The sequence below is a fragment of the Hydra vulgaris genome, chromosome 09 (assembly GCF_038396675.1).
Source record: "Hydra vulgaris chromosome 09, alternate assembly HydraT2T_AEP".
Classification (NCBI taxonomy): Eukaryota; Metazoa; Cnidaria; class Hydrozoa; order Anthoathecata; family Hydridae; genus Hydra; species Hydra vulgaris.
The window spans coordinates 14708923-14722033 of record NC_088928.1 but is presented as its reverse complement, the minus strand read 5'-3'; positions in this window follow the sequence as shown (position 1 = coordinate 14722033).

Sequence of the window (13111 nt, the reverse complement as noted above, 5' to 3'; positions counted from 1 at the left end):
CTTTCCTTAGCAAGTTTGCTCTAAAAAAAGCAGATTTTACTGTGACAAAAGATGTTTCTATAATTCCACAATTTTCGAACCGCGATTGCTAACATAGGCAAACGATTATTTTTTTCTTCCAAAATTGACTACAGCCGAAAGAAACTAAAAACCTTCTTAGAGTTACTTGAGAAACAAATGAGTCTAAACTGTTTTCCAGTTATTTTTAAAGAAACTGACTAACTTCTCTTCTGTACTTTCAATTACTTTTGCACTTAACCATTTTAAATTAAGTGAATCTAAATAGATAGTATGTATTTGTTTTGTGCGTATTTTTAGTCTTGTCACCTAATTGATTTTCAACTTGCTAAATAAGAATTCTTGTATTGCTTTTTCTTTAAAATCGCAAGATTTAGTATGAAACTAAATTCTCTTAGTAATAAAAGGTTATAAATAAAGTCTTGCAACTTCTTTCTATTAACAATTTTGTATCTTTAAAAAATGGTTCAAAAACTTTGATTAAGATATTAACAAACTTTGAGTAAGATATCAACAATCTTTGATTAAGATATCTTTCGTAAGTTATAACTTTTTCAATTTTCCTATTTGTTTTAAAGCCATCCTAGTGATTTTTTTTTTGATTTTCTGTGATGAGAATAGCAGTATTTTTTAATTTCACAAGTCGATTTAGCAAATCAATGATGAAATTTTTAATGTTGTTTAAACCTGGTGCTTTGTTAATTTCCTTTTGAGCATAACTACATATATTTGAACATTTCACTAACTTTCTAATTCAAGACAATAGACTTTGAACACCAACAATACATTCATGATTCTTTTTGCTTTTTTCTTCTAAACCCACATTTTCTAAATTTTCATTTAATTTAAATTCATTATCATTCACTTACTAAATATCAAAATCTGACTCAGTTTTATAATTATTTCCTGATTCAAAAGCTTTATTTCGTAAGTTTCTTTTATTAATTTTTTAAGCTGCTTCACTAATAGCTGAACAGTTGAATTTTAAATTTGTTTAAAGATATGTCCACTATAGCCACACATCTTATAATTTTTATCCGTCTGTCATTTTGCTTTTTAAACATTACCATTTTAAATTATTTTTATTTATTTTATTTATTCTTGTTTAATTGAATTTTTCAATTCTTTTATTCTTTTACATTCATTTTCTCTTATTTTTACACACACATAACACACATATATTTTTATGATATATATATATATATATATATATATATATATATATATATATATATATATATATATATATATATATACACACACACATACATATATGTATATACATAATATATATATATATATATATATATAAATATATACATACATATATAAATATGTAATATATACATATATATATATATATATATGTATATATTAATATATATATATATATATATATACATATATATATATATATATCTATATATATATATATATATATGTATATATATATATCAGGGCGACAAAAAAAAATCAAAGTGCTCAAATTGAACTCTCAACCCTTTATTGTGTTCCTTTTAACTAAAAAATATACTGTCCAATATTTTATTAGGATATTTTCATATCTAGAGGTTGCTCAATGAGCTTGGTATTATTAGATTTAAGGGTCAACGTAAAGTAAAAATGAATATACTTTTTTATTTTTTTATTACTGCAAAATTTTAATTATTTTATTTAAGTTTAGTGTTATTTATATGATTTTAATCAATGTTTGATTCAGGTTGTTCACTTGCTTTTATTAATGCGTTAACAATTGTAGACTTTCGCATATCTGGAATTTGACGTCGATGTTCTTTCACAATTTGTAAAATACATTGCAATTGAGTTTCATCTTTTGTCAAGATTTTTGTGTAATCTTCAGCTGTGTCATTCACAACTTTCATAGAATTAGCAATTTTATGTGCATCCTGGTATTCCCTTATTGTACTCCACTTGTCTGGGCAATGTTCCTTCATAAATGCCCAATTTCTTCCAAGCAATTCAAATAGATATTTTGATCTATTTGTTACAAAGTCATCTAAGTTCATGCTTACAATTTTATCCATTAATCCACTACCTTCAAACCTTTTTATCTGGGTTTTATTGGCTAGCTTTTCAAGCGCAATCACCATTTTTTCTTTAGTTTGGTTATCAACATCATTACTGAAAAAAGAGAGACTCACAAGGTCTTCAGTTAAATACCATAAATGTCCTGTAATGGCTTTTATAACAGTTTCAGCTACTTTTTTGTCAAATACTTTGAATTTATTCAATTTCCTAATCAGTGTCAGGTTAATGTGAGGAGCAGATGAAGAAATGGGAGCCCGAAACCAATGTTCCATGTAAATCAATATTGAAAAATCGAAAATCGTAGAAGATTTCTCTCTTAATTTTTTGTTAAATAAAATTGATGTCGAAACAAGTAGATTTTAATAGAGTACAGTGCTTTTGCCATTCATCGTGCTTGGTGCATAGCACCAGGAGAACAAAAAGTTATTCCCTTTTAGGCTGGAGGATTTTTTCCTAAAAAATTATTGCCAGTTGCAAAAACTCATTGTAATCGCTGCGAGGTTGTTTTGATCCTTGCATCATAATTACAGCAAATTCTATAGCTGATGGTACAAGTGAGCCAAATACTTTGAGATCTGCATCAGTTAAGAGCCATGATTTAGAATTAAGTTTACTCCACTGATCACGAAATCGTTAAAACAACTTAACCTCTGGACCAGAAAATGTTCCAAAACAAGTTTTGTAAACATGGGATAAAATCACTTCATGAATATGGTGTCGACATGGTGTGTTTAATAAAGACTTTCCATTTAATTTTTCCAGCAAGTTGCAAGCACCTGAATGTATACCTGTGTTGTTCGAAGTAGTATCAAAACAGAGCGCCACAATTCTGTCATGAAATGTTCCAATTTTTTAATGCTTGTTCTGTTGCATAACTCATTTGTTCACCAGTGCCTCTATCCAGTTTTGGGAATGACAACAGTTTTTCTACATCATATCCTGTCACTAAAATGGGCAGTCGATCCACTTCATTTCTGCTTGTCAAATCGGATAACAATTTTCATCCCAATGTACAGTTTATGGAATCTGTGGTTTGAACTCTAAAATAATTATTTTTGCAACTTCTTTACGATTTTCATTTTCTTTTTCAGTTTCTTTGCTGATGATGGAATAAAGTCATCTACTTCATTATCTGTACCCTGAGAGGAGTCTGATCCTGTCAAAACTAGTTCTGTGACTGTTGAACACATTCCTTCTTTTTTTCTCTTTAACTCTTGTTTCTCTTTCTTCATTTGCTTTTTTTCTGTTTAAAATACGCTGTTCTTGTTTGAATAATTTACAATCAACTGAACTCATACAGCCTTTTTTTCCTTCTCTTTGTAGTGTAAGAAAGGTCTTGTCTTCTTCTATTGTCATTAATTTTAAAGCATCTTCATGAGCAATATCAAATAGTTCTTCAATTTCTTGAGAAAAAATTTCCACATTTCTTTGCTTAGTTTCTGTTTTTCTGCCTTTATTCGTTTTCAGCTTTCTGTATTTCTCAACGAGTTTTTCAACATGTGTTATAACATGATAACGTTCTTTTGTTGGAATTCTAGCTCTTTGCCAAAAGTATAGAACCTGATCTGTCACAAGCCCTGCACTTTCTTTTACATTGTTGTTATTTTTGAAGAAAAAAAACAATGTGTATTATGCATGACTCATAAGATTAACAAATAATAAAATATTGATGGCATTGGCAACTTAATTAGTAAAATAGAAAAGATAAATGATAAAATATGAAAAATGTGAGTTTAAGCAGCTTTATAAAAATAAAATATTAGATTGAGCAAACCCTAAACCTTAACAAATTGTGTCCAAAATATCCCAGTATCATTTTTTCATTAAATGGAACCAAATAAAAGGTTGAGAGCATAAAAAAAAAAAAATTTTTTTTCAATAGGTTTATTTGTCACCCTAATATATATATATATATATATATATATATATATATATATATATATATATATATATATATATATATATATATATATATATATATATTTATATACATGACAATTTATACTATGCAGGCTTGGTCGGGAAGCTGGAGCGATCGTTGACAAAGGAAATAATATTTAGGTGCGAAAAACTGGCCGAATTTTTTAGTCGTTTTGAGAACATTTCAAAAAAAAAAAAATAATAGCGCAAAAAAGATTATCTGGACCGATGAGAGACAATTATAATCACAAAAAAAAACTTTAACGCGAAAAAACTTAAAGCAAAATAAATTGCGTTTAGAACAAATAGTTTCGAAACATCGCTCTTATAAAATTTTTTTTATAAAACTAAGCGATATTTTTAATATAAAGTAACATTTTACGATTGCTTAATAAAGAAAACAAATGTTCTTTTATTTAAGAGTGTGATATAATTTACATACTTGTGTTCTATTTCCAGTGGTGGATTAAGGAGGGGGCTATAATGTTAGAGGCCCCGATATAGTCAAGTTGACCTTTTTTTTAGTCATTTTTACGTTGTAGCATAACATAAAAAGACCCCGGCTCCGAAAATTTCAACAAGATTCTAATAAAAATAAGCTAGTTTTAGTTTTATTTAAACTAAATAATTTTAAAACTAATAAAGTTAATTTTTTTATAACTATTTTATGCTTCGCTTTATTTGAAAAGCCTAACATACTTGAAACTACTTAGAAAGATGGACAAATGAAATAATTAAATCATTGAGTTTCTGTAGAAATTAAAATAAGAAAGAAAACAACTAAAAAGGTTAAAAATACTTTATGAAGAGGAAGCGGAACTGCTTCACAATACCGCTGATGACGTTTAGTGAGTGGGCTTTTTAATTTTAATTAGTATTTAAAACAGAAAAATGGAACTTTAAGTATAACGAGTTTGCAAGTATGGCAACTGAAGCTAAAATAGTTGGAGTTAGTAAACCAATATCTAAGAACTCAACCACCTTTCTTTCTTGGGGGAAAGAATCAGTTATCGGGAACACTGAAGAAAATGGCTTAGTTGTTAAAATATGGTGTAAAATTTGTGCTAGGCACAAAACAGCTATATTAAAAGATCCTTTATTTAAAGGAGCGTTGAATTATTCGTTTATTGAGGGAACTTGTTTGGTGACAAAACATCAGGTATGATTAAAATTATTTACTTTATTTTAATTTGTCTGTCCAGATAAAACTTAAACATAATTTTTACTTATGAATATTTTTACTGTTTCATTAAAAGTATTATTTATAAAGCATTATATAATGTGCCGTGAATTTATGTAACCAACTTTTTATTGAATTATTTAATTTTATCCATGAATATTTTTGATAATAATAAAGGTTGATCGCTATCTAAAAGGGAAAAGTCATAGGTTGGCGGTACAAATTGAAAATGGGTACTCAGAAGATCCTGGAATTAGTCGAGTAACCAACTTCGATGTAGAAAACTCGGTACCACTTGACAGCCGCGATGCGTTATTAAAGATGTTAAAAACTGCAAATGAAATGGCTCTAATACCAAGCATGCCACATAGCCATTTCGAGACGCTGATAAAATGTCAAAGAATTAATGGTTTACTTCTTTTAGAAGGAAAATGCAACAATAAAGCAGGTTATTAATTTTTTATAAAATTTATAATTGTTTGTCGTCTAATTGATTTTAAATTGTTTTAATTTATTTTTTTAGCACGTGAATATATCTCTTGCATTGCCAGTGCCGTAAAAGAAAAAATTGCTAAAATTATCAACGATAAAAGGTTTTTCTCCAATCTCTCTGATGGCTCAGAGGCTAGAAAAACGAAGGACGAGAAAGAGTTGATTCTAGTGCGCGTTGAAAGCGAGGGGACCCCTGCTTACTTTGCAGTATCTTTACTTGATATGAACAATTTGGGTGGTATGGGGGCTAATGCAATTAAAAAGGCTATTGATAGCATTTTTAATGAATCAAGTAATATTTCTTTAACTGCGGCAGCTTACAAATCTAAACTTATTAGCGCGACGGCCGACGGAGCAAGCGTCAATTTTGGAATTTATGATGGAGTGTTAACGCAGTTAAAAAATGATAGAATGTGGCTAATTAAAATCCAATGCGTAAACCATCGTTTCAAATCGAATTAGCTATAAAAGGGGCTGTAAAAGATATATAGCAGTTTAAAGAGTGTGAACGCCTGTATATTTCCATTTTTAGTTTATTTCGCAATTCTGGCCAATTAAAAAGCGCGGTTAAAAAAGCTGCCGAGGCTTTGAATATTACATACTACACCTTGCCTAAAATATCGGGAACGCGCTTTATAAGCCTCAGGAGACGCGGCTTTACAAGACTGCTACATAACTGGCCTTCGCTAATTGTGGGTTTCGAAAACGCTCTTGCGGATCGCGACACTAAAGCAGATATGCGTGCTAAGATATTTGAGATATCCAAACGGTTGCATGAAGACAGACTATTATGTATAGTTTGTAGTTATTTGGATATTTTAGAAAAATTATCTCCATTATCGTTGGTTTTTGAAAAGCAAATGTTAATGGTGAATGAGTTAAAACCAGCAGTGGATGTAACTAAGGCTAGCTTAGACGAATTAAGCAATGAAGGTATCGACGATATTATTGGTTCATATTTACTAAAGTTTAGAATCAATGAAAAAGATGGTACAACTAATCTTGTTTTTTTGTATCTAAAAGAAGGCCATGAGTTGAAAAAATCGAATAAAGAGTTCGTTGAGATTAAGCTCTGCAACATGGCTAATCTTAACTTGGATTGTCTTAGTTCTGCTATTAATTTAAGAAAATCAGCAATCGACATCATTCTGCCATTGATAAACGATAGACTTAGTTCGCTGTTAAATCCCATATTTGAATCAATGGATCGGTTAGATCCAGTTATGGACAGCAGACAGCATGTATGGTGATGCCAGCATCTCTTTATTACTAAAGGAACTCTTTTACACTCAAGAGGCTGCAGGAATAGATTTTAAAATGGTTCTTTGCACTCACGCCTTTTGAAATGTGGCAGAATTTTTTCTTTATCATAGAATCAAGTTTCCAAACTTTAGTCTTCTAGTTGAACTTATGATGCGTATTTCTGGCTTTAATTCCGCTGTCGAACGCATTTTCAGTATTTTGACTGTAATACTGAACGATCAGCGTTTAAAGATGAACCACTCAACAATGGAAGACTCTTTTATCATAGCTGGGAATGATCAGAATTTCACATACCAAGAACGAGATGATATTTTGAGTCGTGCTGAGGATATCTATTTAAGTAAACGAAGAGTTTTTCGCCTTGATTCAGCTAATGCTAGCTATGTCACTGATTATAGTAGCGAAGAAAGCAGCGACAGTAACGATTTTAGTTCTACATCTGAATCGGAAGAATAAACATTTTATTTTAAAATTTATATCCGTCAAGGTTAAATGTAACTCGTAAGTCACTTTATGTATGTAATTATGCTTGTGTTTTGTTGTGCATGTTTTTTTTTCGTTCATTTATGTTTGTGTTCTGTCTCGACCTCTGGCGCGGTGCTGATCCACTCGTAAGTCACTTTATGTACATAATTATGTTTGTGTTTTGTTATGCATGTTTGTGTTGTCTCGACCTCTGGCGCGAAGCTGATCCACTCCTAAGTCACTTTAAGTAAGTAATTATGTTTGTTTTTTGTGTATGCTGTTGTATCGTTCATGTAAGTCATGTACGCAATTATGTTTGGTTGTAATACAATATTGTCTAATGTTGAATATAGCTCCTTAACTTGTAGTTTTGTTGAGCTCTCTCCTTATGGGATGCGTCATTGCTGTTTGAATAGTGTTTGCCCACTACTCCGTAGTTTGTGCACAACAAAAAGTTTTCTAGTTTTATTGCTAAGACCCATATAATCAATACATTACAGAAGAGTTATAGAGGACGAAACAATATTGTCTAGTCTTAAATTCGAGTCCATAATACATGGGAGGATGGGAATAAAAGGCTGATTGGGAACTTAGTTCAGACCTCTTAGATCTGATAAACGGGGGGATCCAAATTACTAGTATGTTTTTGAATTCTCTAGGGCAATTTTAACTTTTAGTTTTGAGAAATATTTTTTTTTGTTGATAACAAGTAAAAATTAGTAAACAGGGGAGGGAAGGGCTTAATGACCTAGGGTTAATAACTATCCGTTAGTGGGAAAATTTCCTAAAAATTAATTAATATATATCCGCTCACCCACCTCTATTAAGGTCAATAGAGTACATTCTTCTCATATGTTTATTTAATAATTAGTTTTATTAACTTTGATAATTATTTTTAATTTTATTGAAAACGCAATTATCGTTGAATACCTATTTGTTCAGAAAAATAATCTTAAAATTGCTTTAATAGATTACATCAAATGTTTAATGATTGTATTAAATTTCAAATTTTCAAAAATAAACAGATAAACAAAATTACATTTACATATAAATTACATACTTTTTAAATAGAAAATAAGAAAATACTAATATAATAATATACTAATATAATAAAATTTTACAAATTTTTGATAATATAAAAAACATATATTAGAAACATTATTTTTGTAAGTAAATAATAATAGTTTAAAAGATTTACGGCTTCGCAGATCCGAGATTGAGCCATAGTATTAAAATAATAATTCGTTTGATCATATATTCTTCAAACAATTTAAGTAAGAAATATAAAAACTTAAAAAACCTCGAATAAAACAAATATTTTAAAAAAACTTTAAAAACATTTCAACAGAATACTCTAGAGCTACAATTCGCTTAGACAGCGTATTTTTTAAACCAATAGAAATATTTTGTTCGTCATAAAAAGAATGTTCTCGAATATTCTTTTTATTTTTCCACACCAAGATGTTTTCAGAAAATTTAAGGTTACGTTTTAAACTTGTAACTATTTTGCGGACAAACATGGAAACATACATAAAATGAAATGTTCTCAAAACGACTAAAAGATCTGGCCAATTTTTTGCAACTAAATATGATTTCTGTGGTCAACGATCGCTCCGATCGCTCCCGCTTCCCGACCAAGCCTGACTATGTATATTTACATGTATGATATAGATGTAAACCCAAGTGATGTTGTTTATACACGCATGACCAAGGATTTTTAAAAAAGGTTTCCTCAAACGCACACTTATGGGGTTTGCATTCAACTTTTCATCCTATAAAATATAGAAATTGAAGTCTATAAATTTAGCATGTAACACTCACATAAGACTAAGAATAATATAAAGAGGTGTCCATAAATTCATTAAAAAAAATTTGCACTCCATTTTATTCTAGTGCTGTTATAAATTATAAGAAGTGAGATCGCATTTTGTTTGGCGTTTAAATTTGGAACTAGATTTAAATGGAGATATAGGTAACAGAGAAAAAATACTAATTAGTTGAACTCTTTAAAATTGAGTTAATATTTAAATTCTATTTGTATAACTAAAAAAAAAAAAAACTAATACAATGTCTTATCCTACTAATCTGTCCAGAAACAATCAAATGAAACAATCAATGAAAACAATGAAAACAATGAAACAATCAAATGCTACAGCAATAACAACTCACCTGTTCATCTGTTGTCTCCAGATGCTGAAAAAACGTTTGATTGCTGCAACTGGAACATTTTTCAAGAGTTCAAGAGACTTAACAATGATATAAATAACCCTTGCATATTGTAAATACCACATCGCTGTTTTATGACACCCAGTGCTTCTGTTTCTTATCTGGGTTGCAAATCTTATCCATTCTATCGCTAGAGGTGAGGCAGGGATCTACTTTTTCACCTAAATTGTTTAACATTTACACTCAAAACCTACTAGAAACAAAATTTTACAAAATAAAAGTACCGTAGGTTTATATAATAATGGAAACTATAGAGGTCTTGTAGCATGTGCTGATGACGTAATACTTCAAAGCTCTACCCTCTTTGGTTTTGAAAAGCTTATTTATACCTGTAATATTACATACAAAAAGAAAACTGTATAAAATAGAATGCTGACAGAACCGAGTTCTTGCTCACTGAAAAAAATCATATTAAGAACTGCACAATAACACTCAACAAACAACATAAAACTTCACAATAATCTTAGTCATGTACCTTTACACTTACAAAAAGTTCACCTTTCGTCTCATTAACTCATTTTAATATTGATCGCCGAATAACCAATCCAATAAAAAAAAAAAAAAAAGGCAGTAATCCAAACTTTAATTCCATCAGAAATCCGTTTTGCCTACCCTAACTCTATTGTCCAACTATATAAAACTTTGGCTGTTCCAACAATTGCATATGATTTAGAGCTTTGTGACCATAAACTAAAATATTAATGCATAAGCTTGATATAGTTGAAAGATACGCACTGAAGTCACTCAATGTTCTTAATATAACACAAATTATGTTCATCATTAATTTTACATTGAGGATATATCAATGATAACACAAAACAAGCTAAACTTATTTATTAGCCTGATGAACAACAGAATGAGATTAGATGACGTTAAGTCGCAGATAAAAAAAAACTGCTTTACAAACTCTTCAAGAATATTCTAAAAAAAATTCCTTGGTGATCATGGTTGAAATAAAATCTGAATAAAAATACAATAACTTAAAGAACAATATCTTAATAAAACTTTGTTTATCATTACTTGGAAATTCGCAGGTTTACAAATATATAAAAAGTGGCACTTTAAAAATAATTACACTTAGTTTTTTGATCGGGTATTGTCTTAAATTTAAAATAAGTAAATTTATTGTCTCAAAAACATGTCGATGTTTCATATTAGTCTTATATCATATAAGAATAATTAATTTCTAATATTACAAGATGTAAAAAAAATTATTGAAGATCTCAGGCTACTAAATAGGTCGACATTTAAAATATGCAAATGTAATACTGCTAATTAAATATAAGTAAACTAGTTAATATAATATAAAATATAAGTAATATAATATAATATAAAATATAAGTAAACTATGCACAAAGCAATAATAATTTATACATAAATTTAATTTGATCACTTAACTAATTAATCCATATTGTTTAAAAAGGCTAATTATTCCGACCGTTATAATAAGTAAGAAAAACATCGCAATGTTGAAATTTATAAGAAAATTTATTATCTTAGTGAGTTTTATATAACCGCTATTTTCATTGGCAAATATTGTTATACACATATTAACACATGTGCTTTCAACTAATGCAGTATATTAATAAAATACGAATACTCACCTTAGTTGTCTCATGAAAAACCTTTACCTTCCATAAATAGGAATTTCCTAATCAAGACATCGACAAAGAAGGTTATAAATTTACCATGCATTAGGCTAGATTGGAGGGTATGCTCACGACACCCCATAGCTCCCAAGTTGTTTAAAGTAACTAGAGTTCATGCGTTTTGTGGCAAAATTTTAGATTTGATATACATCAGATTTAAAAGATTTATCTTACGTAAACATACCTCAGATTTAAAGAATTTATTTGTTATTGTGATTGTAACTTTTTTAGCTGCCACAAGAGTCTTTACTTCTGGATAGGTATGCTACATGAAATTTTTAAATTGATCAAATTCTAGGTTGTTATATATCATTTAAAAGAGCTTCAATTGAATAATTTAAAAGTAAAAAAATTATCAAAATAGAACGATTCGACAAATGTTATGACGTTTCAAGTACCGATTTTCGGAAATATGGATTTTTCAATAAAACTAAAGTTGAAATTTTTTTTTTTAACTCAAATTATTTTAACTTTTTAATTCATATATAAATGTCTAAAACTCAATAGATTACGTTTGCAGTCTTCAATTGTTGCATAAGTTTTTAAATTATTGAAATACAACCAACATGATCAAAAGTTGATAATACATTAAAGTATTATCTGAAAGAGCAACTTTTAATCTATCTCTTTAATTTCAGTGCCTATTTTCTGGGAATAAAGTTCTGAATTTGCCTACTGTAATAGTATGTGTGTAATTTTTTAAAGTCTCTAACCTCAGCTTTTAAGTTTTTAATAATCTGTTCTTTTCTAGAACACTTTGTCTAAAAACTTTCAATCTAAAAGGATAGCTGAATAATTTGGCTTTCACAAAATCTTTTTACGGTTACATACGAAAGAACTAGCAAATTTAGGAGACAAATGAGCCAACCTGACTTTTAATTTTTATGTTGTAGGTTTTTCTCTTAAAGTCAACCTAGCTTTTTAATTTGCAATATGGCTAGTTGAACAAACAGGTTCATAACTTGATACAGATTTAGCACTAGCGTGTTCTGACAATGATACAACAGAAAAACACGAGGCAGTGCAATTAATGCTACTAATAATGGCTGTAATGACAGTGTAATTGCTGGTATATTACTTGCAAAGGGCACAATACGAAATGCAACACAATCTTCAAATTGTTTTGAAAAAAAAAATGCCCATTTTTCGGCTTTATACACTAACTTCTTGATTTTATTTGAGCAATTATTCAAACACTAATATAGTTAAGAACAAAATAGACAGCTAAAGCTATACGCTTCTTAGAAGCGCATGTTTCCGTTTCAACTGTTTTTTCATTTTTTTATAAATTTTTTTATGGAATCTACAAAAAAATATTCAAAAAAGGTAAACTGCGTAAGGTGGTATCCAGCCATTAATTCTTTTTTCTTATATTTTACACATAATAAATACCTTTGATAAATTTCAAGCATAATAGATAAAAATCTAAAACGTATTGCAAAAAATTTTTTAATATAAAAAAATATTTGCTGAAAAAAAGTGAAAAAGGTTACGTTCCAGCAACATGAATATCTTAATATTACATCAATATTAAAGGTTGAAATTTTGCAAATTTGATTTTGCAAATCTTATGCAAATTTATTATTGCAAATTTTGCAAGTATATTATTGGAAATTTGATTTTGCAAATCTTAATATTACATCAATATTAAAAGTTGAAATTTTGCAAATTTAAAAAAATGCTAGTATACTTGTGTAGCTCGTGCCTGAACCAAAAATTTTTTTGAAAAAGTTTAAGTGATCAAAAATGGCAGACTTAATTTTGTAAAAAAATACTTTTAGCAATAAAACACTTATTTGGTATAGTACTTGTATGTTAAATTTAATTTTTTTTAGATTCAGGAACTCAA